The sequence below is a fragment of the Pongo pygmaeus genome, chromosome 7 (genome assembly GCF_028885625.2).
Source record: "Pongo pygmaeus isolate AG05252 chromosome 7, NHGRI_mPonPyg2-v2.0_pri, whole genome shotgun sequence".
In the NCBI taxonomy this organism is placed as follows: domain Eukaryota; kingdom Metazoa; phylum Chordata; class Mammalia; order Primates; family Hominidae; genus Pongo; species Pongo pygmaeus.
This window is the reverse complement of record NC_072380.2, coordinates 2,402,800-2,429,424: the sequence shown is the minus strand read 5'-3', so window position 1 is coordinate 2,429,424 and position 26,625 is coordinate 2,402,800. Positions and strand designations below refer to the sequence as shown.

At 40.5% G+C, this 26,625-nt stretch overlaps 1 pseudogene; it reads left to right on the top strand.

Annotated features, from left to right (window-relative positions):
* The first annotated feature begins 22,550 nt into the window (after positions 1-22,550).
* Positions 22,551-24,339, top strand: LOC129042891 (uncharacterized; annotated as a pseudogene).
* Positions 24,340-26,625: the final 2,286 nt, after the last annotated feature.

Below are 26,625 nucleotides of genomic sequence, written 5' to 3'. Positions count from 1 at the left end.
AATAGTCTATATTTCTGAGCCATTCTGGAAATGGAAAAAATTAACAAGAAAAAAAAGATAATATGTTTCAATCTGTGCTGTGCATATGAAACTGGCCAAGGGTCCAAATTCTACCTTAAGCACATTTATTTGACGAGAAGAAAACTAGAAGTCCACTGCATTCCTAGGAACGTCCCACTATTCATGCTGAGCCCTGTCTCCATCATAGGTCTGTGTCCTTCTCACAATCTTCTCCCAGTGCAAGGGCTTTGCTTTCTTCCCATAGGATGTGGCCCAGAGTTTTAAGGCTTTCATTATTACAGCTTGTGATGGGTGAGCAAACCTGTCCACATTACAGTATTCAGTGAAGACAAACACTGGTGTTTGCTGGACTGTGGAGTGTATTCATTTTTTTCCACCCATCACAAATTTATGAAGGATGAGGATTAATGAAATATTGCCAAATATGTAAGCTTGTTAAATGAAGAGCTTCTAACTGACATGTGCCCTGTCTTACCTGAAGGAATTGCACTGAACAATCTCTGAGGAGCCTTGAAAGTCCATTTCATTGCCTTGACCAGAGGCGTCTGCTAGCTCTTTTATCTGATGGCCCCTAGAGAGCTACAGAGTCATAGGTTTTTGTTGTTGTTGTTGTTGTTTTTAATTTTCACCCAAAGTATAAGTGAGCAAACCACCATTCATCCACATACAAAAATAAATATTGGGGTGAAATTCATGAAACCCAGCCATTCAGGGCTCTCTCCTTGTACTCCCATAACTGAAGCAAGAGACAGTGGCCTATGGAAAGTATCCATAGTCGCATAACAACCCATTCGGGGCTCAGGGGCAGAAAACAACCCAATCACACGTCTCCATGACCTCTCATGGTTCTAGGCTGTCTGGACCCAGTGATGTGATCCTTGCCTTGAGTTTCCAACGTTCTAAAGAGCACGTGGCTGGAGTCCTCTTGAAGTCATCCTGCCATCTGTTAGCCGGGACCCCAGTGGGGCAGCTGCCTGGAGCCCCTGCATGGCCCCTCCTTGTGGGCTGGCCTCCACACACCATGGTGACCGGGTTCTAAAGGAAAGTGGAGAAGCCGAGTGGCATTTTCTGATCTAGTTTTGGAAGTCACATAGAGGCTATTCTATTCAATTCTGTTCTATTCTATTCCTCAAAGCAGTTAAAAAGCCTCTCCCAGGCTCAAGGAGAAGCCATGTCAGCCCAAACTTTGGATGGGAAACATGTCAAAGAATTTGCACATGTGCTTTAAGACCAGCACGTGAAGATTTTATGATCCTAAATTTTGTGTAAGATTGGGGCACATAGGAATAAAATGGAATTAATTTGCTTGTTCTCTTATTTAGCCCATAGCATCGATCATTTTCTCGAAACTTTTTCTGACACTGATTTCAACATTTGCTCATGGATTTGATGCTAAACTGGAATTCTCTCTTCTACTGGCTTTTAAGCTGTTTTCACTCTCACAGACCCCTCTCTCAGTGAGAGCCCTAGGTAAACCTATGCCTACTCCTGGAGAATAATTGGCTGGGTGGTGAGGGGGTGAGGCAGACATGCACCAAAGGTATTTTCAGTCCCATTTTAAACACAGAATTAGTCATCCTCATGTTATCCCTTGATTGCTCCTGGGGTGAAATTATTAGGCAATTATCTCCCCCGAACAGCATTGCAATGATAAAGATGAAAATTATACAATTTGCCTTAATCATTATTTTTTTCCTCAAGGTTAATGCATTTGTCACATCCTGGTAAACACCCATATGAACCATTAGGACACTCTAATCTAAGCATAGAGGTCTCCATGGAACTAATAAAAAGAACAAATTAGAACAATTGTCACCATTATTCTGACATTTGTGAGTAATAATAATTTGATCTTAGAAATTTTCTTGTAGGACAAATGAAACTCTATTTCTGTGATTCTCTGTGCATAGTCTTTGAGGTTTTTAGTACAATCTGGGAGTGTGTGGTTATGGCAATGACAGTTATGCTACGATCAAACACTTATTTTATTTTGTAACATTTAAACCAGAAGTCCTTGTAGTTAAACACAATTGTTTTTCAAGAGAAAATAATTAATACATTCTTATATACTTGCTTAGTTTCTGAAGTTAGACATTATGTACTATTGGGGAGGAGTTTCATATGGGAAATGGGATGCCTTTCTCTCAGTAAGTAAGCTAACAAAACCCTTCATGAACTCTAGATTCTCTGTACACTGTAAGGCTAATATCTACTTTGGAAAAGCACTTGTATCCTTGCTTAAAGGGAAAAATGATGTAAAACTTCAAGATGAAGACCATGTCCTAATTCTCAATGACTAATTGTTTAGGTGGATATCTAGGTGGAGGTGAATCAAAAGAGAATTTACATGAGCAGCAAAATTCACTAATTTGTCTACTCCTGCTAATCATAAAGGATTAAAGTAAAGGAGAGATTTAAATTTGCATGAGGATATGAGGATTACCATAAGAACCCTCATAAAATAGAGAAGCACAAAAACTAAAAATCATTGAAATTGAAAAAAAATTCTGTCTAATAAGAAGATCACCCCAAATTTACAGTTTGCTGAGTTGAAGTGGCAGGCGAAGTTGGCATATTTATGTCACATTTTAAGGGAATAATTATCATACCTTAAAGCTGTATTTGAAGCCATTGCGTAAGTACTCTGAAATACACCCCCATAATAGTGACGATCTCAAGATGACAGATAAAATCATGGACATGGGGCCTGCTTCCACCTGACTTTCACACCCAAAACACCTCTCCTTCCTATTGGATCAAAGTCCTGCTGCTAAATCTAAATATTTGGGGATGTGAAAGATACAACCTAAACATCAAACACAGTCTGTACTTACCCCTAGACTCCCTCAGCTCCACCTGCCCACTCCATGGAACACCCTGGGGTATGGACACCAGAATCTCATCTAGCAAACACTGCTGGCTTTCCTGGCTTCAGTCCTGGCTTCAGTCCGGCAGTCTGGCAGTGAGGAATCTTTCATTTTCCAGGCTTATGGAGCTGGTAAAGCCTCCTGAATGCAGACTCAACACTGCATTGTGGATGTGACCTCCATCTCCTTAGCTTCCTAGAGGATCCTGGCAGCACGGCTCAGAAGAGCAAAGGGCTTTCACTGACCCTTGGAATGCACTGACTCCTGAGATATTGAAACCCAAAAAATCAAACAGAACAACTCTTCCTTTCGTCTCAATGGAGAGTTATGAAGAATGGTGACCTGTGTGCCTGAAAGGAGGCATTTCACATTGCAATGACCGCCTTCACTCCTTGTCTGACTCACTTCACTTTTTCCCAAATACCTGGGAATTGACCCCAAAATGCATTGGTATGTGTGACTGTCTTCAGGCTCTCTTTTCTAGGGACCCAAGACTAATCACTCTGCTGCACCAGAAGGACATCACAACCCTGCATTTCTGAGTAGAGTTTATCAATACTCCTCATTTATGGCACAGCCATGGAATTTTTCATCAAAATGTCAACCACCTATTCAGTGACACTCACTCTAAAACTGTGGGAGCTGGGTGCACACCCTGCTAGTTCTGTCCTTGTGTTTGCCTCTGGATGGGGGTAGGCTTCCTCCTGGGCCCCTGCAGGCCTGCTGGTGGGGCTCTGTTGTCCCAGAAGAGTGCCTGTGTGAAGAGTTTAACATTTTCATTCTTTAATTTTCTGGAAGATAAGATAGTATTGATATCGTAGGAAAGCTGAAGCAAAAAAACAGGGGAAAATACTAATAACAAAGAAATAGGGGGAAACTCAAGGGAAGTTCTTGACCGGAGTCCAAATACTAAGTACTTGGAAATATGCATTATCATAACACATTGTGACACCATCCTCGTCCAAGGACAGATTTTTGGCTTCTTTTCATTTCATCAGAAGCACTAACATTTGCTGTGGATCCATGATGCAGAGCATCTGATAGATGGATATTTACTTCATGGAAACTAATTCATAACTAAGAGACTGCTTGCTGTCCTGTCAAATTTTGCTACTGTTTTGAAAATATAGTTTGTTTTTATACATTTTGAAAAATTATTTCTTCAGGGGAGACATTGTTGACTGTTCACTGATATCAGGTTCTCTCCTACTTCAGGCACATGGGATGATTTTTCTTTTTTCACTTTGCAAGTTAGGAAAAAAATAGGAATTGTGTTGGCCAATGAAATGCAAATGGAAGCAACATTAATCATTTTTCCATGGAAGCTTTTAATTGTTGGAACTCAGCTGTCCGGTGGCTCTTTCCATTTTGGGCTAAGAAAAGCACACGTTGATGAAAAGTTATCACAAGATCGAAGCATTCTGGAACAGTGAGTGTGACTCATAAAGTGGAAAGTTATGAGGAAGAGCTGCCTGGACTCACTGTGAGTATTACCTGAGTGAAAAGCACAATTGTGTTGGCTTTTTCCATGTTTTGGGACGCAGAGGTCATGGCAGTGTAACCTATGCTATCTCTTCTGACTTGTACATGATAAATTACTTCTGTGTCTTGGTTAATCTTATTTGTACTTTTTTTAATAGGGAAATAAGCATTGAGACTTATACTGACACCTTTGATTTTTAAATTTTTTTTAACTTTGATTTTACGTTTAGGGGTACATGTGCAGGTTTGCTATATAGGTAAACCTGTGTCAGCAGGATCTGTTGTACAGATTATCTCATCACCCAAGTACTAAGCCCAGTGCCCAATAGTTACTTTTTCTGCTCCTCTCCCTCCTCCCATCCTCCACTTTCAAGTAGCTCCCAGTGTCTATTCTTCCCTTCTTTGTGTCCATGAGTTCTCATCCTTCGGCTCCCACTTATAAGTAAGAACATGCAGTATTTGGTTTTCTCTTCCTGCATTAATTTGCTAAGAATAATGGCCTCCAGCTCCATCCATGTTCCTGCAAAGGACATGACCTCATTCATTTGTATGACTGCATAGTATTCCATGGTATATATGGACCACATTTACTTTATCCAGTCTACCATTGATGGGCATTTAGATTGACTCCATGTCTTTGCTGTTGTGAATAATGCTGCAATGAACATTTGGGTGCACGTGTCTTTTTGGTAGAATGATTTATATTCATCGGGCTATATACCTGGTAATGAATTGCTAGGTTGAAAGATAGTTCTATTTTTAGCTCTTTGAGGAATTGCCACACTGCTTCCACAATGGCTGAACGAATTTACACTCCCACCAACAATGCCTAAAGTTTCCCTTTTCTTTTCTCCCTTTTCTTTTCTCTGCAACCTTGTCAGCATCTGTTATTTTTCAACTTTTTAATAATAGCCTTTCTGACTGGTGTGAGATGCTATCACATTGTGGCTTTGACTTGCATTTGTCTAGTGATCAGTGATATTGAGCAGTTTTTCATGTTTGTTGGCTAAATGTATGTCTTCTTTTCAAAAGTGTCTTGTTCATGTCCTTCACCCACTTTTTAATGGGATTGTTTTTTTTTCTTGTAAATTTAAGTTCCTTATAGATTCTGGATATTAGACCTTTGTCAGATGCATAGTTTAAATATTTTCACTTATTCTGTAGGTTGTCTGTTCACTCTGTTGATAGTTTCTTTTGCTATGGAGAAGCTCTTTCATTTAATTAGATCCCATTTGTCTATTTTTGCTTTTGTTGCAATTGCTTTTGGCATTTTCATCATGAAATCTTTGCCCTATTCTTATGTTCAGGACTGTATTGCGTATATTGTCTTCCAGGGTTTTTATAGTTTGGGGTTTTACTTTTAAGTCTTTAGTCCAGCTTGAGTTGATTTTTGTACATGTTACAAAAAGGCACCATGTACAAAAGGTAAGGAAGAGTTCCAGTTTTAATCTTCTGCATATGCTAGCCAGTTGTCCCAGCACCATTTATTGAATAAGAATTCCTTTCCCCATAGCTTGTTTTTGTACTGATACCTTTTAATAGCCACTAAAAACATGTTTAGTGAAGAATAAAATATAATCAATTTTTATCTCAAGAGTGAATAATTTTATTAATGCAGTTGTTTGACATTTTAAAGTATTTTTAATACGTTTATTTTTGGTTCATGTTTAAACAAACATTCCTATCTATTTTTGTCGAAGCTTTGACCTTATCATATAAAGGTGCTTTATGAAAATATGATGATAAAAAGTAGATGTTCAAATGCGTGGTTGGTCAAAGCAGAGGACACATTGGTTGATTTTGGACATTGGAAGGTTCAGCTCTCTCTAAATATTTCTGATTTTCCTATGTGTTTTTAAATGGCATTATTGATGAATAATTTACATACAATAAAAATGACTCATTGTAGGTTTACTGTTCAAAGATTTTTAGTAAATTTATACAAATGTGCAACTGTATACTGAAATTAAGGCAATTGAGGCAAAAATAACTTGATAAAATTTATTGGAAGCCAAATGTGAAGACTGGCCCTGGAAGACATACTAACAAAGCTGGGTATGTTCAGAATCTGCTACAACATGGAAGGCTCTCATGGGAAAGTTTAGAAGAGCGGGGCACCCTTCATTGGAGCTGTGCTTTTCATTGGAGGATACAATGCAGAGGGCATGATCATTGTCTATGGATTTCAACACACAGGCTAAAACATGCAAGACAATCAGAAAAACTTCATGATTCAGAAACAGAAGACTTCATGACTTAGCAACAAATCAGTGTTTTTTCAATGTCAGCACAACAATTTGAAGAACTCACCAAGAGATTTGAAGCACTCAGTGGAAGACAGTGATGTTGATGATCCTCACCCTGTGTCGGCCTAGGCTAATGTGTGGGTTTGTGTCTCAGCTTTTAACTAAAAGCTAAAAAAAAAAAGTTTAATAGAAAAAAACACATAAAATAAGGATATAAATAAAAATACTTTGTACAGCTGTAAAAAAAAAAAAAAAAAAGAAAGAAAAAGATTCCTTTCTCAAGGCAGGATGTCAGCCATGAGTCATGAGCACTCCCCCAGGCAGGTTAATCTGGAGCCCTGATACATGTGACCTGTGGTTAATCACAACTATAACAATCCTGTTTTAGAACACTTCCATCACCACCATAAAAGCTTCCTCAAGCCCTGTCCTTTTTCAGTTAATCCCAATTCTATCCCAAGCCATAGACATCTACCAATATGCTTTCTGCCTCCATTTGTCTTGTTTTCCACATCTATTCTATAAGTGGAACCATGCAACATGTAGCTTTTCTTTCTTTTACTTAGCATTATGCCTTTCAGGTTCATCTTTGCCGTGGTGTGGGGTAGTAGCCCCTCTTTCTTACTGCTGGGTAATACTCACTTCTATGGATGCAACACCAAGTGTCTGCCAATTCCTCACTTATTTGGGGTGGTTCCAGTTATTGCCCTTCTATGGATAGAGCACAAAGCATTTGAGTTATGGTCTTTTTGTGGAAATGTATTTTCATTTTTTCAAATACATACAGAAGAGTAATATTGCTGGGTCATATAGAAAACACGTTTAACTACTTAGAATTTTCCAAAATACTTTACAAAGTGGCTTTATCCGTTTACCCTCCCCTGAACTATGTAAGAGATTCCCAGCTGTTTTGCACTCTTGCCATACTGTCAGACTTTTGCATTAAAGCCATTCCAGTCACTGCTAGTGGCGTATCATTGTAATTTTAATTTGCATTTCTTTAATAACTAATGACATTGAGCATCTTCTCATGTGTTTAAAATAACCATTAAAATAACTTCTTTGGTTTGATATATTCAAATATCTTGCCCCTTTTTATTGGGTTGTCTTCTCATTTATTACCAAATTGTAATAATATTTTATATATTCTGAATTCAGGTCGTATATTATCTGATTTTCAATTATTTCTTCTCATCTTCAGAGAGTGTATGTGTGTGTGTGTGTGTATGTGTTACCGTTTTTATTTACTGGTCAGGTATTTGGAAAATAATAGTTTTAAATTTTATGTGAAGTCCAGTTTCTCAAGCATTTTCTTTTATGGATCATGCTTTAGTGTCATAGCTAAAAAAATCTTTACTGAAACCAAGCTTACAAACACTTGCTCCTTTGTTTTCTTGTGAAAACTCCATAGTTTATGTTGGGTTTCTATTTCTCCGTGATCCATTTGGCTAAAATTTCATGAATTGTGGAAAGGAATGATCTATTTGTCTAGAATACTAACCTTTCCCCATTAAGTTGTCTTGAGCCTTTTCCTGAAGATCAATTACCAGGATTTTTACCTCAGCTCTCTATTTTGTTCCATTAATGTGATTTCTGCTGTTACCGTGAGTATCACGTCATCCTGCTTATTTTAGGTTTATAGAAAGTTTAAAAATCAGGTGGTACACTTTTCTAAAATTTGTTATTTTTTTTTCAAAATAGTTTTGGCTATTCTGTCTTTTGATTTCCATGTACACTTAAATCATCATGTCAAGTTCTATAAAAATACTTGCTGGAGTTTTGATATGCATTTCATCGACCCTATATAGCCAGTTGGGAAGAATTGTGATCTTAAGAATATTGAATCCTCTCCCTCCCCCTTCCCCTCCCCTTCCCCCTCCCCCTCCCCCGTCTCCCTCTCCCGCTCCCGTCTCCCTTCCTTCTTCGGTCTCCCTCTCCTTCTTTCTTCGGTCTCCCTCTGTTGCCGAGGCTGGACTGTACTGCCGTGATCTCAGCTCGCTGCAACCTCCCTGCCTTGGGCTCCTGTGATTCTTCTGCCTCGGCCTGCCGAGTGCCTGGGATTGCAGGCACACGCCGCCATGCCTGACTGGTTTTTGTGTTTTTGGTGGAGACGGGGTTTCGCCATGTTGACCGGGCTGGTCTCCAGCTCCTGGCCTGGAGTGATCTGCCCGCCTCGGCCTCCAGAGGTGCTGGGATTGCAGACGGAGTCTCACTCACTCAATGCTCAATGTTACTAAGGCTGGAGTGCAGTGGTGTGATCTCCGCTCGCTACAACCTCCACCTCCCAGCCGCCTGCCTTGGCCTCCCAAAGTGCTAAGATTACAGCCTCTGCCTGGCCGCCACCCCATCTAGGAACTGAGGAGCGTCTCTGCCTGGCTGCCCATTGTCTGGGATGTGAGGAGCATCTCTGCCTGGCCGCCCATCCTCTGGGATGTAAGGAACCCCTCTGCCCGGCAGCCATCCCGTGTAGGAAGTGAGGAGCGCCTCTGCCCAGCTGCCCCATCTAGGAAGTGAGCGCCTCTGCCAGGCTGCCCCATCTGGGAGGTGAGGAGCGTCTCTGCCCACCCTGTCTGGGAGGTGTACCCAACAGCTACGAAGAGACAGCGACCATTGAGAACGGGCCATGATGACAATGGCCGTTTAGTTGAAAAGAAAAGGGGGAAATGTGGGGAAAAGAAAGAGAGATCAGATGGTTACTGTGTCTGTGTAGAAAGAGGTGGGCAGAGGAGACTCCATTTTGTTCTGACTAGGAGAAATTCTTCTGCCTTGGGATGCTGTTGATCTATGGCCTTGCCCCCAGCCCCGTGCTCTCTGAAACATGTGCTGTGTCAACTCGGGGTTAAATGGTTTAAGGGCGGTGCAAGATGTGCTTTGTTAAACAGATGCTTCAAGGCAGCATGCTCATTAAGAGTCATCAACACTCCCTAATCTCAAGTACCCAGGGACACAAACACTGCGGAAGGCCGCAGGGACCTCTGCCTAGGAAAACCAGAGACCTTTGTTCATGTGTTTATCTGCTGACCTTCTCTCCACTATTATCCTATGACCCTGCCACATCCCCCTCTCCGAGAAACACCCAAGAATAATCAATAAATACTTAAAAAAAAAAAGAATATTGAATCTTCCATAACATGAACATAGTGTGTGTGTGACCACATTTATTTTGACCTTTAATTTCTCTCACTAAAATTTTGTAGTTTTCAGTGTACATATCTTCTATTTCTCCTGGAATATTTATTTCTAAATATTTGATTCCTTAAAATGCTGTTTTGAAGGGAATTGTTTTATTCTAAGTTGGTTTTCAGACTGTTCATTGTGAGATGTACAATTACAATTGATTTTTGCACACCAATCTTATTTGCCTTATCTTGCTAAACCCATGCATAAGATCTTATAGATATCTTTTCTAGATTATTGAAAATTTGATTTTCAATAATCAAATTTGTTTTGTGTGTGATTTGTTGAATACAGAATCATGTCATCTGTGGATAAAGAGATTTTACTTCTTTTACAATACCTATGCCTTAATTTCTTTTTAATGCCTTGTCACACTGTCTGAAACTTCTGTTACAATGTTGAATAGCAGTGGTGAGAGTGGACATCTTTGCCTGGTATTCATTCTGGGTGGAAAAGCATCTAGCTTGTCAATATGAATTTTCTGCATAGTAGAAGGTAGACTCTTGCGAGCTGCTGTGTTTCCTCTCTGAGTCTGGTTGTATGACAAGGTCTTGGGTTTTTGCTTACTCTATTCTTCCACTTTGGTGGGATTTTCCCTCTACACAGACTACAGAAATGACGACAGGTCAGCAGCCTCACAGGAAGAGCTGGGCAGGCACTTGGAATTATGCTTGCTCATTTCTAGCTTCATCACATTAAAATCCCTATTTGATTGCTGATTCAGTAAACAAGTCCAAGAAAAAGTGTTCTTACTAGACACCTGCATTAGGCTTTATGTTCTATCGTAGGTTACATACTTTACAAAAAATAATCATACAACCAACAAAAAAGAATAAAAGCACCCCAAAGTCTTCCCTTAGTAACAACAAAAAAACATTAAACAGAGGCGAGGCCTCTAAGCATGAATAGAGTTATATTGCCTTTCTAATCTACACTAGTATATTCATCTAACATATTTTGTATAGTGCATGGGAAGCTAATGTTTTTAAAATATTTCCTAATACAACGTATCTGTTTTAAATCTTTATTCTGGGGTAAAAGGGCCCCTTCTGTCTTCATTCAAAGCTAAGACTCTTTGAAGGTACTGTCTTATTGGAGCCTTATTAATACTTATAGACTCTATCAAGTTGCATCTTGGATGTGGCCCTACAGTGTTCAGAATAGTTGAGCTCACACCCTGTAGCCTCCACAGCTGGAAACACAGTGTTGCAGGTAGCTGCTTCCTATTTGTGGATCTAAGATCAACCCCCATGGTCCCCAGCTCTCTTTCCTTGCTTTTTGCCCTATTCTTGATACTTCAAATTAGCCATCTGGGTCCCTCCCCAGAACCTACAGGACTCTGCTGTGTTGCTGAGACCCAAGTATGTTGCCTTAAAACTTTTGTTCCTTTTCTTCACTGATTTCATGAGCAATTTAAATGTGATTTTTTTCTCTGTGCATATCGTATTTATAACTCATGTGCATGCATTTAAGCTAAAGTATATTGTGCTTTTGAATATATTCTAGATGCATAGTAAATTTGCATGACTATTCACCAAAGTTTTATGGTTATATAAAGAATATCAAAATTGCATGTGGGCCTATCACACTTTCATTGAAATGATCTAAGAAAATATCCCAAAATAGTAGATTGAAAGTAAGAAAAAAATTCAATATCATATCCACCACCTTGGAATAGTTATAAAAAAGTGAATGTTTAATCTTCAGGTATGAAAGGAATTGGGAAATGAGCTGTGGAATAATGAAAACAACTGTGTCACATGTTGTTGGAACTTGGAAGGCATTTTGATTAATGCAACACTATTTAAAAGAAAAAAGTTATCCAGCAAATGCAGAGAAACCAACAAGAATCACTTCTATTTTCATATGCTGCAGTGGAGATAGACTTACTCATGTGGAAACCCAAGTTAGATAAAACAAGCTGTTTCTCCAGAGAGGTGAGCGGAAAGAGTTGCTTTGTAAATTCTTGGGTAGGAATTATTTATTCTTCGTGATCAGACCTGAGCATGTTGCCTTGAATAAATTTGGTACTGAGTAAAATATCTTTTTCTTTGTTGTTGTAGATAAATAATTAAAGTAAAGGCAAAGGTATTCTTAGTTTTTTTTTTTTCTCCTGGTAAAGATATTCAGCTTCTTATAAAGTCTCAGGATGTACTATATTTCCAACATGTTCTTGTACTGAATCCCAGGAACTAAGGCAGGTCATAGATAACAAAATTCTCCCTTGATGGTGTATTAAGAGCAAGAGGCCTATGATACATGGCTTCTTCTTCGCAATCATCTCAGGATATACTCTGCATATGTAAAGATACACCCTGATGTATGCTGAGATATAGAACAATATAGAAAGTGTGAATGAGGAATTACAAAGATAAAAGATAAAGCAGAGATGACCACCTAAGTTCAGTTTGTAGCTCTTTTTATGTACGTTCTGAAAATGCTGCTCATTGCATTCATTTTAAATAGCCTCCCAAATAAGTAGGTCTTAATCTCTCCAGCTGGGACTCCTGGGATTGTCCTAGGAGTGGAAGTTCCTAAGAGAGTCCCACAGAACTTTGAAGGGAGGCTGAAATACAAATCTGACAAACAGCCTAAACAAAGTGTAAATGTGTAAGATTTAGCAAGAGAGGATAAACAAGGGAGGCCAAAGTGGGGCTGACAGAGCAGGGTATAAAAATCGAGTCAGTGCCAGGCGTGGTGGCTCACACACCAGTAATCCCAGCACTTTGGGAGGCTGAGGAGGGCAGATCACGAGGTCAGGAGATCGAGACCATCCTGGCTAACATGGTGAAACCCTGTCTCTACTAAAAATACAAAAAAAAAAAAAAAAAAAATTAGCCAGGCGTGGTGGCAGGCACCTGTAGTCCCAGCTACTCAGGAAGCTGAGGCAGGAGAATGGCATGAACCTGGGAGGCAGAGCTTGCAGTGAGCCGAGATCATGCCACTGCACTCCAGCCTGGGTGACAGAGCAAGACTCCGTCTCAAAAAAAAAAAAAAATTGAGTCAGTGCTGGACACTGGATTTTTTCACAGGGCTCCCTCACATCTCAGCCATTGCTTTCTGCTGGGTCTTCTAGAGAAAAAGTACTAAATTTTAAAAGTAATTAATTAAAGGAAGTAAAATTCCAGGAAGTTTTTTCACATTCAGATTGCCAAAAGTGGTCCAATCTGACATGTTAGAAAAAAATCCGTGGAAATACCTCTTGAGGATGGTGTGGGCAGGGGGAGATTGTGATTTAGTGGAGATAAAAGCACTGTTAAATGACAGAGACTGAGGTTTAGTTGGATAGGACTCTGGCCCTTAACAGCCGAGGGCAGTGTCTCCTCATGCCATTGAGTCTGTGCATTCATCTTTAAAGACCATTGCAACACAAATCTAGGAAGTCAGCTGTAAGGACTAACTAAAGGAACATACATCAAATATGTATCACGCAGTAGGTACCCGCACAGTAACAGATTTTCCCCCACCCTCTGCCCTTTATCCTTTTTAGTTTGGAGAACACAAAACCAAGACAACACGTGTATGAAAATGGGAATTTAAGGCTGGGTGCGGTGGCTTGTGCCTGTCATCCCATCACTTTGGGAAGCCAAGGTGTATGAATCCCTTGAGTCCAGGAGTTTGAGAATCAGCACTTAAGGCGTGGTTTTAAACAGATTTGTCCAGCTTCAGAAAGTAAGTTACAGCTAATGACTGGCATTTTTCAGAGAGAAAATGCTCCAATAAATAGGAAAGGAATTCATTATTTATGATTGGAGAGCCTCAAGCATTTTGTGAAGTGGGAGCTTCCTATGACTGGAAAAATTACAGCAGAGACCATATGTGGTGGGAAAGCTTGACTTTGAGTGGCAGGTTGAACAAGGCATGGGCTAGGTTTCATTTCACCGTTGACCCTAGCAGGGGTGTCCAATCTTCTGGCTTCCTTGGGTCACGTTGGAAGAAGAAGAATTTTCTTGAGTCACACATAAAATACACTAACACTAATGACAGCTGATGAGCTAAAAAAAAAAAAAAAAAAAATGGTACAAGCATAAATCCCATAGTGTTTTAAGAAAGTTTCTGAATTTGTGTTGGGCGGTATTCAAAGCCACCCTGGGCTGCGTGTGGCCCATGGTCCACGAGTTGGACAAGCTTGCCCTAAGGTCTCTTTGTTTCTTTTATACAGATAAATATATTAATACAAACAGGTGTAAACATACGCATATGTGCAGTTACAGGTAAAATTATAGGCACAGACATATGAAACTTGACAAAAATGTGTGTGTGTGTGTGTGTGTGTGTGTTTGTATTTGGGGGAGACAGGTATAGAAAGAGCCAGGACATGAAAGAAGACTTGACAGCTGGGTGTGGTGACTCGTGCCTGTAAGCCCAGAGATTTGGGAGGCTGAGATGGGAGGATTGCTTGAGGCCAGGAGTTCAAGACCACCCTGGGCAACATAGTGAGACCCTATCCCTACAAAAAAAATACAAAAATTAGTTGGGCATAGTAACTCATGCCTGTAGTGCCAGCTGCTCAGGAAGCTGAAGCAGAAGTATTGTTTGAGCTCAGGAGTTCAAGATTGCAGTGAGAAAGAAAAAAAGAGAAAGAAAGAAAGAAAGAAATTTTACCTATATAAAATTATATTTTTACCTATATAAATATAGTTACCTATAATTTTACTGGTAACTGCACATATGCATATGTTTACTCCTGTTTGTATTAATATATTTATCTCTATAAAAGAAACAAAGAGACCTTAGGGCAAGCTTGTCCAACTCATGGACCGTGGGCCGTACGCAGCCCAGGGTGGCTTTGAATACTGCCCAACTCAAATTCATAAACTTTCTTAAAACACTATGAGATTTATGCTTGTACCATTTTTTTTTAGCTCATCAGCTGTTGTTAATGTTACTTAGAAAGAAGGAAGGAAGGAACGAAGAAAGAAAAAAAGAAAGAGAAAGAAAGAAAGAAAAAGAAAGAAGTAAATGTGTCTAATTATGGCTCTGCTCATGATTTTACTTGAATGATTCATTTGACACCATCTGGTTTTTCTTTCAGATGGATAGTAACATCTGTCTTGCTAGCATCATGGAGAAGAGAGCAGTGTGTATTCACAAAACATTTTCACATCTATTAACTCTTTTAATAGTAACGTTATAATAATCAGGATATGATAAATGTGAAAATTATTATTATAAACTTTTGATATGTGTAAAAATAGTAATTATTATATCTAGAAAAACTATTTTGTTTCAATATTTGGTTCACACTTAATGGGCTTATTATATTTCTAAAATAGAAATGGCATGTAAAATCAACAAATTATGAACTTTTATAACTGGTGAAGATTTTCCACCTGTTTTAAATATATTAACTGTCTTCTAAGTGCATGTCAGTCCTAGAGTTACCAAGTAAAAACCTGAAGATCCAACTACAAGTGTGTGTGTGTCTGTGTGTGTGTGTGCCTGTAGGTCTGTGTCTGTGTGTGTGTCTGTGTGTCTGTATGTCTGTGTGTCTGTGTGTATCTGTATGTGTGTCTGTATGTCTGTGTGTCTGTGTGTCTGTATGTGTGTCTGTATGTCTGTGTGTCTGTGTGTGTATGTGTGTCTGTATGTCCGTGTGTCTGTGTGTGTCTGTGTCTGTGTGTCTGTATGTGTGTATGTCTGTGTGTCTGTGTTCTGTGTGTGTATCTGCATGTGTGTGTTTAATTTATTCATGTTAGCTTTCACACACTTTCAACCCATACAAAATCATCTATTGTTATTCAGAACACACCTGCCTTTTGTTTGGCAAGATTGCCTCTCTAAATGTCAAACCTATTAATTTCGTATTATATTTTCTGTCTTCTAATGTAGCACGTTGTAAGAATTAGTATTCTTTCATGTCTTTGGATGAGACAGTTTCTTCTCCTACAAATATGGATATAGCATAACTGTGTAACCAAAATTCCTTACCTGAGAAAACTATATTATAAACGATATCTTTGTCTACCTTCATTTTAGCATATATTTCTTATTCATATACTTCAACATTATCAAATATTTCTCCACCGTTAATACAAAGGCACTTTTCTTCCTGAAGAGTGGTTCCCAATTCTGCCTGTGCATTGGAGTCACCTGGGAGTCTTTAAAAAAATCACTTTGATGTGGGCTCCACCATAGACAAAATAAACTGGAATCTCTGGAACATGAGATGTAGGATTGTGATCGGCTATGAGTAATGCCATGAGATCCATGGGTGAACTCAAATGTCCAGCAAGGACTGGAAATAGCAATTCCAGAGTGATACTACACATCAAACTTATCACAATGTCCTCCACGGAGCCAGCACCCAGCCAATGCTGGCAGGTGAAGATGAATGAACGAAATCACAGGCATCTATTGTTTTCCGGGCCCCATCTTTAAGTGTTTGCTGTTGTTCGGTATCCCTGAGGCTGCATGGTGTATCAGCACAAAGATTACTCAATTTATGGCACACAGTTGAAGACTGGATCTTCTCTACAGTTTGTATCTTCTGTTTATGACAAGGCTTCTGCAGCCTCGCCCTCCAGTCCGTGAAGTTGCCTGGTTTCCATGGAATTGCTTCTGTATTCCATAACAGCCCCTCGTGGGGTGGGCTGGGCTGTCGGAGACGAGGGCTGCCGGAACTCCTGTTACTGCTGCAGGTGACGGCTCCACGGGACTCGATCCCGGGCTCTCCTTCTGAGCCCTTCGGGGGCTCTTGAGAAATTCTTTACTGTGGTTGTCCTAGCTTCCTTTTAAAATTGTCTTATCAACTCAAATGCCTCTAATTTTAGAATTAAACATCTGTGTTTCAATCGATTACTTTCTTCCTTTCTCCATTCGAAACATTTAGCTTCTTAAGTCTGTGATTTTTAACCAGGTTGCGTACAAGAACCACCACAGCAGCTGCTCAAAACACATGTGCCAGGCCCTAAAGGGCTTCTCATTAAAGTTCCATGAATGCAGCACAAATACAAATTAACATTTCTAAAAGACCCTTTTGTGAGTCTGATTTGCAACCTGCCTAATATATTTTGCTACAAATATACTTTAAGAGTAAAAACATAAAAGCATGTATGTTTAAATAATAAGGACAGAAAATGATTTTCATGTACTTCACATTGATAGATAAGACAAATGCCAATTTTACGACACCAATATATTGAAGGTGACTTTAAAATTCTTTTCTAAAGCAAATATCATAACTTACGCACCTATGGACACGCACGTGCTGCACTGCTATCAAGTAGGCATAGGTGACTTTTAGATAGGAAATGATTTTTCAACAAGCTCCAATAAAAGCCCACCTCAAATGGCTGAAAAATCTGTGAATGTACGTGTGTACAATTTATATTTATATATGATATTATGCACTGTATATCTTATGGGTTTTATATGTTATATAATATAATCACGTTATTATATATTTATATGTTATATATATCATAAGTTTTGTTCATCGTAAGTTATGGACTTCAAAACCAAATGCATCTACTCATGAAATCCAAAATGATACTGATACTTTATTTCAGAATTTATAGTAATTAAAAGTCAATCATAATACAAAATAGATTTGAATACATGTTAAAGAGCACAGATAGAGAAAATATGTTAATGGATTTCAATCCAAGTGGAATATGTTGACAGTTATCAATACAAAAGATCGAAGCAAATGCGACAGCACCATGCTACTGCTCTCCACGTGGTAAATGGACATACTTAAGAGAAAATAAGTGGTCTGTATTCATTACATGAATGAAAATAGCAAGCAGAATGGGGAAAAGATAGATTCTAAAGAATCTGGTATTTCAATAAATGTTATAGCACGTGTGAAGCAAAAAACTCCAAAGTTTTATAAATGTATTTAAAAAGCTGCAGGATAATCTTAAATTTCACAACCTGGATTTCAAAAAACATCATCAACCATTCCAAAAACCTGAGTATGTAACCGAGTGGTGGAGGGTGGCCCTGCTCTCCATCAGTCATTCGCTGTGTGAGGAATTGCCGTTCAGTTTGAGATTCCAGAGGGGACCCCGGGAAACCAGCCAGGAAGCTGTGGGCTTCTAACTCAGTGCTGCAGGCAGTGCAGGCTGCCGGGGGGATCTCAGTGCTGCAGGCAGTGCAGGCTGCCGCGGGGAAGTCAGCTCCAGGCCACTCGGATTTCACGATGCCCAAGGTTCCTGGTGAAGGCACTTCTGTTGGCCTCAGGGCTCCGTGTCTGCCAGGAGCTGCAGGGTTGGTGCCTTTGTCATGAACCTCGGGCCTCTCGATGCAGCTCTGGGCACCCCTAGCTGCCCTTTCTTCTTGAGATGCTTCTCTAGGCTAGGCCAGGCCACAGGAGCTCCCAGGGGTTTGCTGCACACAAGAGCTGGGGCTCCCACTAGTCACCCCATCAGGAACGTGACTTGGGTCCTTGGACTCTGGATTTGCACAGAGCTGGATTTGAACATCAGTTCTGCTACTCATTCTTTTCAAGCTTCAGGTTCTTCCCAGTGAAACAGTGAAAGAATGACACAATTCAGGTAGGAATTTTATTATATTTTCCTTTCTTTTTTTTTTAATAGGAAGAACCTGACGCCTGCTTGTGTATATGTATATATATACACACACACAAATATATATAAATGTATACTTTTGTATATATGCACAATATATGTACACAGTATATATCTAAAAAAATATGTATATATTATATATATGTGTGTATGTGCGCGTGTGTGTATGAACAGTTCCAGGCACATGCAGATACTAAAATTTTTGATTAAACAAATGCAATATATTAAAACAAATTACCATTAAGTTGATTTTAATGTTCCTATTTTAAGCACCCTATAAATAACATATGTGAATAAAACAGTAATAAATCACATAGTGCGTACCAAAAAAAATCTATTTCATGCCACCCTGTCTTAAGGGCATAGTCCTTAAGAAGGATTTTAAAATCCTCTCTCTTCTGCAAACACAGACCTTTTCAAGCTTGCCTTTACAACCAGAATGTACTCAGCAGGTTGGTAAAAAAAAAACACTTGAAATATTAATAATTCAATCAATAGTCAACATGTGGAAGTATGAAATTGTCATGAAAATGCTCAGGGAAAGATTCCTGAAAACTTCAGCTGCTCTAGTGCCAGTCAAAGGGGAGACAGGAAAAGCTGAGAAGACGGCTCGACTAAAGGATTATTTTTACACTGTTGGAATAATCCACTTTACAGCAAATAGATGTGCTCATCTAGCCCATAGGTCTCTATGTGCCCTTTAATATATGTCAAGATATTTTTATTGATTATGAATTAATAACAGTAGTTACGAGAATTCACTGGGGGCTTGAATGACCTCATTTAATATCTGTTGTACTTCTAAAATCAGTCCCTAAATATAGGTAAAAAGTCACTGATTTCTTTTGCTGTTTGTGCCCTTATTATAAAGTGGTAAGTCACTGCGTTACATTGCTATCTGTTCTGTACGTGTGTGTGTGCATGTGTGTGTACACTTTAAACTGTGATTTATCTTCATGGTGCCTTCTCAACACATCTCATAGCTACATTTTGATCATCATTATTGATACATTTAATTGCCTTGGGATGGCAGAACAGACCCTGTCTAGATGCAGTCCTATGACAAATGTGTTGGGTTGCAGGTGCACCTCACCTTCAAAGCTCAAGGGCTCCTTAACGTCCCTGAGTGTGCATGTGGGGAAAGGAGGAGGATGGCATCTCAAATTGGAGTCAGGTCTCCTTCCACAGCTCTCTGGCTCGGGACTTCCTGCTTGATGTGTTTCCACAAGGCAAGTATGCTAATGGGTTTCTTTCTGGGTGGAGTCCTTCCTTGTGACTTTTTTTTTTTTTTAAATCAAAATCTTAGCCATTTTCTATTTTTCCTATTCTCTGTCTTTGTTTGATATAAATGCCTTACCTGGGGCCCAGGGAGACCTTCCTCCCCAACTCTTGATGGTGCCATGCCTCACACCATTCCTGCTGAAAGGAGAAATGGAGACCAGCCTGGAGCTCCGGGGGCATGAAGGAGCATCCCTCAGCTCCCCATCTGCCTCCTGAACCACAGCAAAGCCTCGCTCAGAGACCACGTGCTTACCAAACTGTCCCACAGGTGTCTCACCCTATGCCAGGGCCACTGCTAAAAATGTCTGGGGTTCCTTTGTTAGTTTATAAGCTAATAAGGTAAAAACGATGAGTCAAAAATGGAGCAGATTGTGTAGGGTCTGGTATACATCTGCTAGGACCTGGTATTCGTTCACCTGCATCCTCTTCCATCCATGCATCGCTGAAATCCTCAGCAAGTGCAACCCAGAAACTACCTCCAGCACCCCGCTTTCCACTGGTTTCACTCCATGCCTCACACGCAAGTAATCCAGGCCCCAAGACTGGCCATTCAGTTCCACATTGTTCTGACGCCTGTATCAGAGAGGACTGAGCTTGCAAAGAGGGACTTATGTGAAAGCCACACCTCCATGGATTCTACCGAAGGAAGTCCACGTGGTATGGAGTGAGGGCCAGAGATGTTCTCATACAAGGCTCACGGCGTTGTGGCCTGGAGGGTGTCAGCCAACCTCTTCGAGCCATGGTGTGCTTCTTTGTAATAAACTTTGAACCAATGTGCTAACAAAAGCAAATCTTAAACTTTGATTCCAAGAATCCAGATGGCCTTTAGCTTGAATAAGTAGTTTACCTCACTTCAAGATTCTAAGCCAGCAGGCTTTTTAATATTCATATGAAAACTTGTTATCTCCATCTATGTATTGTAATTTTTACAGCATTTTGAGTGGTAGATTTTTGATAAGTATCTTTTTCCACAATTATTTTCCTGACATTTTTCTCATTAGCTCACAGCATAATAATGTGAGCTCTGATACTGATATTAATTGGATGTTATACTGATAATGTATTATTCATGTTGCTCTTTTGGAAAGAAAAACAGGATTTACAAACATACATCCATTTGTTAAAAGGAGGCTGTGTGCACCAAATTAAATAGAAAATATTTTTTAAATAAAATAATTTGAAATCAACTATTGGTTCCCTTTTCTGATTTTTCTTCTGGGCAAAAAATAATATTTTGTTGCCAAATATTCTTCATAATGAATTATTGATCTTAATGGATGGCTTCTAATAGCATAATTTATAGTGCAACTATAATGGATAGCATACAATATTGTCCTTTCTTTTTACCCTGAATGTTTAAATCAACTCAGTGTAACTTAATGTGCCAATCCTTTCACACATTGAACATTATAACTTAACCATTGTTTCTATGTGCCCCACTGTATTTAAAGTACATGTGGTCCAACGTTTTGGAGGCAGAGGTCTGGATTGGTAATTCCGGTGTGAAGCAGAGGGGAGGGCCATGGCAGGAGGGTGCAGCCAGAAACCAACAGTGTGCACGTGGCTTCCAGAGCGAGCAGTTCCATCACAGGTATCATTCGTACATCTTCTCCTGAGGAAAGGGGATGAGGGATAAAAAAATCTATTGGCTGAATAATGTACAATATTCAGATGACAGATGCACCAAAATTCAAGCTTTATTACTATATAATTCATCCATATAACCAGAAACCACCTGTACCCGTAGAACTATTAAAATATATTTTAAAGAGATAAATATATTTTAAATAAAAATATATTTATTTAAAGAGATAAATAAAGATAAATGATCCAGCAGAGAAAAATCCCAAGCTCTGAAGCAGGAGGGGCATCCCCAGAGCAGGGAGGGAAGCCAGGCATGCTGGGTATGCAAGCCCTCGAAGAGCAGGCTCTCAGAAATTCAAAGGGAGGATCAAGGGGCAGCGGTGTGGTGACACGGAGATTGTGCTTGAGAAATTCTTGTTTATCTATGAATAAGGATGTCATTTGAGACCTTGATAAGAAACGTCTGTGGACTGCTGGGGCAGCTATGGGAGCACAGAGTTTGGCTGCACAGGCAGCCAAAGCTGCCTGAGAAGAGGAGGAGGAAAGAGGGACACCAAGAGGCAGAGACAAAGATACCAGATGGGGATGGATATGGTGTCTCACACCTGTGAGCCCAGCACTTTGGGAGGCTGAGGCAGGAGAATCACTTGAGTCCAGGAGCCTGGACAACAAAGCAAAATTCCACCTCTACAAACAATAAAACTAAAAAGTTAGCCAGGCTTGATGGTGCACACCTGTCATCCCAGCTACTTGGGAGTCTGAGACAGGAGGGTTACGTGAGCCTGGGGAGTCCAGCCTAGAGTGAGCTATGATTGCACCACTGCAACCCAGCCTGGGCAACAGAGCACAACCCTGTCTCAAAAAATAAAATCAAACAAAAAAATGAAGATGCAAGGTGTCACGGAGAGAAAGGGAGCAAGGGCATCAGCCTTAGGCCAGGGAGGGGACACATACCACACTGTCTCAGGAGGGTGAGCGTGAAGGTGGGAAACCTAGAGGGAAGGCACTGAGAGCATCCTCATCAGGTGGCTCTTTCTTTCATCTGAATTAGAAGTGAGTTCGGCTGCTAAGAGCAAGGAGATAATGGAAACCTAATTTGAAAAAACCTAATTTGAAAAACGAACTTGTGGATGAAGCAGATGGATGAGTGAGGCTGAAGCCCTTTTGAGGTTGAAAACAACGTATATTTTAGTGGCACCACGTGGAAGGGTTTGCTATGAAGTTATAAGGGAAGAGGTATAGACTTATTTGTAAGTGACACTTTCACTGTTTCATTGAGCGTTAGGATGTTTAGGCAGGCGAAGCCTGTGATAAGCAGGCTAGAGATATTAGTAAAGGAATGATTGGTGTGATAGATAATGGAGTATATTCTTGACAGAGATGTCAACAAAGGTAACAAGTAAATTTACCGTAAATTCCCTAGAGAGAATCTGTAAATGACCTGGAATTGTATAATATTTTCGTAGAATTTCAGGGTGTTTTTACTTTTGCAAAACAGGAACAGGTATAGAGCTTATAAGAATGTAGGTCCTTTCTGTTTGGAAATACTTTTACACCCCACTCAGGTAAGAAGAGCCACTGCCATGAGCCTCAGGTGTTAGAGGTCACCTGGTACAGGGATACCCACCTCCCCCCAGGCACTTCCCCTCAGTACATAAACATTTCACAGAACTCATGGGCCACTCTGCCACTGAGAGTGTGTTTCCTGGCATTATCCGGTGGATCCAAGACCCTGAAACAGCCACTCTCATGATCAGCACTGCTTCGGCCCTGAAAAGTGCTTCTTCCCATCATTGGCCCAGCCTACATCTTCGATGCAGAAGATGACAGTGTCCGAATGCTGCGCAGGTTTGTGGGTTCTCCTCACACAGCCTCAGAAATGGACACTAGTCTATGGAAATCGTGTGAGCAGCAGGAACATTTAAGTTAAAAAAAAAAAGGCAGTTTAATTAACCTGATAAATTCTTCCTGTCAGATAGCGTGGATTCAATGTGTAATTATGTGAGAAAGAATCATGCCCACACCACCTTGCTGAGGATTAATTTTCTTGTCTCTGGTTGTATTTCTATATGTGGTTGCAGACATTACCATAAGTTAGTGTGGTATTCTCATTGTTGCACATAGAGGATGTAAAATATTTTGCAATATTCAACAGCTCACAGTAGTCTTAACTTTGTACATATGTGGGTCCAGAAAAAATGTGAATATGTGAGTGAAGTCTGACATTAACTCTTTATGTTTGCAAATAGATGATCATTTAATGCTAGAATTATGGATACTTTTATAAAAATATGTAGTAGAATTTAATTAAAAGTTTTTATGTATATGTGCATATAAATATACATACATGTATGTATGTATTCCATCCTCTGAGCTAACATGTTTTAAATAGCTAGAGGATCTACTATTAAATAAATCATACTTACCTGCTTATGAGTCCAAAATCATTCTCCTCAGCTAAGTCTTAGCATCTCTAACTTATATGAATATATTGAGGCAAATCTAAAGTAGCAACTTTAGATTGCTATCTATTCTGTGTGTGTGTGTGTGTGTGTGTGTGCACGCACGCGTGTGTGTGTACACTGGCCAGGCCCAGGATTTCCAGCCCCGTGGCTCTGAGTCCTGACATCCTGGGCGAGGGGCTCTGGACACACTCCATTCAGGGATCCCTTCCTGCCATCTGGGCAGCAACCATGGGGACAAAGGGAAGAAGCAGAATCCTGTTTCCTTGCCACTTGTCCAAGGCACTTTCCCATCCTGACAGCGGCCCCCACCCAGCCCAGGATTCTGGGTTGTGGTCTCGAGCTCACTCCCCGTTATCTTTGGGGCTGGGGCTGACATCAGGAGGACATCTGACTGGTGGATGCAGCCAGCCTGGGAACATGACACCTGGGGCAGTGCCTAAGGCTCTCCCTTCCCAGGGAGACACACAGAGTGGGGTCGAGGGAGGGTGCTTCCCTAGCCACTGTGGCAACTCCAGTGAACTGTTCTGGGCAAAGTGTGGCCCAGTCAGCAGCCCCAGCCCTGCAGTGCCGGGGACCCTGACGGGACACTGGAAGAGGCCATGCTTTCTCTCGGACCTGCCGTTCCATGTGTCCCAAGCCCTCCTGCTTTCTTGTCAAGATATCTTTAATATGGATCCTTTAGTGACTGGTTGCAGACTTCCTCTTTAGCCCAATTGCCTATCTTTCACTTTTGGATACTCTCTAGTTTATTCACACACATTATATTCTACATGATAGATGATAGATAGATAGATAGATAGATAGACAGATAATAGACAGATGATAGATAGAGATAGAAAGATGAGATAGATAGATGATAGATGATAGATTAGAAAAAAGAAAGAAAGATGAGATAGATAAAGATACATGATAGATTAGATAGATAAATAGATGATAGATGATAGATATATAGAGAGATGAGATAGATGATAGATAGATAGATAGATAGATAGCTAGATGATAGAGATATGGGTGGATGAATAGATAGAAATAGAGAAATCAAGATGTCTACTCTCTCACGTCCCGTGCTCCATGCCTTTGCTCATGCTTTCTCTGTCTCTCATCTTCAATGTCTAGAAATTTTCTACCTGTACTTGAAGGTGAAGAGGTCCTGGTCTCTGTAGTTTCACAGTCTGGAGATCAGGCCATCCTGTCCCTTTTGATCAACCCCTGCTTCTTTGGGACACACATATTCTTTTTATTAACATTTAGGAATTATGGGAGTTATAATTCAAGATGAGATCTGGGTGGGGACACAGACAAACCACATCACAACCTGAGCTGAGTCATAAACCCCTGCTTCCTGAACATATCAATGGCATTCAAAACTGCAAGCATACGGGAAATCACTGATGGAATAAGAAGGAACACATACAAGTAGAGAATTCAGACCGAGAGCCGGAGGGTTAGGGATATAAAACTCAGCAAGGAAACCAAGATGGTGCAAGTGAACAAGAAAGAAAGATGACCATTTGTGTGGTTCTGGGACACAAATGAAGAAAGTGATTCAAGTATTAGTGTAGCTGGAATAACCAAGCCGTTTCAAAAATAACCCTGCTCTTGCTTGTGTCTATTCGTATCTATCTGCATGCTGACTTAAGAATTCCAGGAGGCAGCCAGGCGCAGTGGCTCACGCTTACAATACCAGCACTCTGGGAGGCTGAGGCAGGCAGGCCACTTGAGGTCAGGAGTCGAGACTAGCCTGACCAACGTGGTGAAACCTCATCTCTACTAAAAATACAAAAAAAAAAAAAAAATAGCTGGGCGTGGTGGCGGGCACCTGTAATCCCAGCCACGCAAGAGGCTGAGGCAGGAGAATCGCTTGAACCCAAGACTCAGAGGTTGCAGCGAGCCGAGATCGCACCACTTCACTCCAGCCTGGGCGACAGAGAGAGACTCCATCTCAAAAAAAAAAAAAAAAAAGGAATTCCAGGGTCCAATCTTGAAACCAACTGGGCATGAATTCAAGATATCAAAACACTCCCTTCCCGTGGAAAATTGCTGCACCATCATCCTTAACCTGGCCACTGTCAGAATGACACCAGCTAAATCACCAGGTGGACGATTACTCAAGACAGCTGTCGGACTATGGCACACACACCTGCACCCTGTCCCACTCATGCACATGCTTTCCATGCCACCTTCCGCTTTAAAATCACTTCAGTTAGTCTGGAAATTTAGGATGGTTTTCAAGACACAAACTTGCCATCTCTCAGGCTGCTGGCTCTCAAATAAAGCTGCTTTTCCTTTCACCAACTCCCATCTCTGGGGTCTGGCTTTTGGGTGGAGAGCAGCCAGACCCGAATTTGGTTATATTAGGAGGTGATTAACTGGACCAAATGCTGCTGATTTTTCAAGTGAGGTGAGGCTTGAGACCTGAAGATTGGATTTCACAATTGGTCATTGGTCAACTTGCCAAGATCAGCTTTAGAGAGCTAACAAGGAAAACTAAACTGTGGTTACAAAGAAGGTCACGTCTGTTTTCCTACTTAAGGTATGCCTTTAACCCATAGCCTTTTGATCTTCTACAAAGCAACTCCACTTAATTGGAAGTTGATGTCTTGCTGCCTGTTGTAGTTTTCTTGCAACTTCTGACTGTTTGACACTGGTTCCCATCTTTCTTTCTTTGTGCACTGTCCTTTCCTGCCAGAAGGACACCAACACCCTTGTCATCCTTGTCATTGGTGTGTGCTCTGCACGCATCACCTGGCTGATGCTGAATTCTGTGCCTCTTCCAGGACTTCACAGGCACTTTAGCAACTGGATTACAAAAAGTTTATTTGGGGCCCAGGTCTTACAAGCATTCCCCTGATAGTGTTTTGGTTTATTATTTCATGCCTCCATGTTTAGGATGTCAAACTCATCGCAAAGAAACACACATGATTCCAGCAGTGACCCAACCCTTGCTGCCTTTTCACCCTTTCCCAGT